We start from the raw sequence: 430 nt of genomic DNA on the forward strand, positions 1-430 counted from the left end.
AAATGTAATGGTTATAGGTGATTTAAACAGTCGTACCCGTAATACAGATGATTTTATTTCATTCGACAATTTATATGGCGGTATACAGTCTCATATTGAATCCATTTTTAACTACTTAAGTGACACTGATGAAGAAAGGCTTCTGCCGATCAGAACAAACCCTGATCCAGGAGTCAACGAATTTGGTACAAGATTATTAAACCTATGTAAATCCTCGGGTCTAAGAATTTTAAATGGTAGAGACCTAGCCAATCTATCTAGTGATTTTACTTTCTGTGGTGCAAATGGAATGAGTGTTATTGATTATGTATTAATGCCATTTAGTATGTTTTCTGTTGTTAAAAAATTCATGGTTTGCGAATTTGTTGAATTTTCCGACCATGCTCCATTGCACATTGAAATACACTGTAATTTAGGAGGTGGTGATGAG

Source organism: Mizuhopecten yessoensis, unplaced genomic scaffold (genome assembly GCF_002113885.1).
Source record: "Mizuhopecten yessoensis strain PY_sf001 unplaced genomic scaffold, ASM211388v2 scaffold9369, whole genome shotgun sequence".
NCBI lineage: Eukaryota > Metazoa > Mollusca > Bivalvia > Pectinida > Pectinidae > Mizuhopecten > Mizuhopecten yessoensis.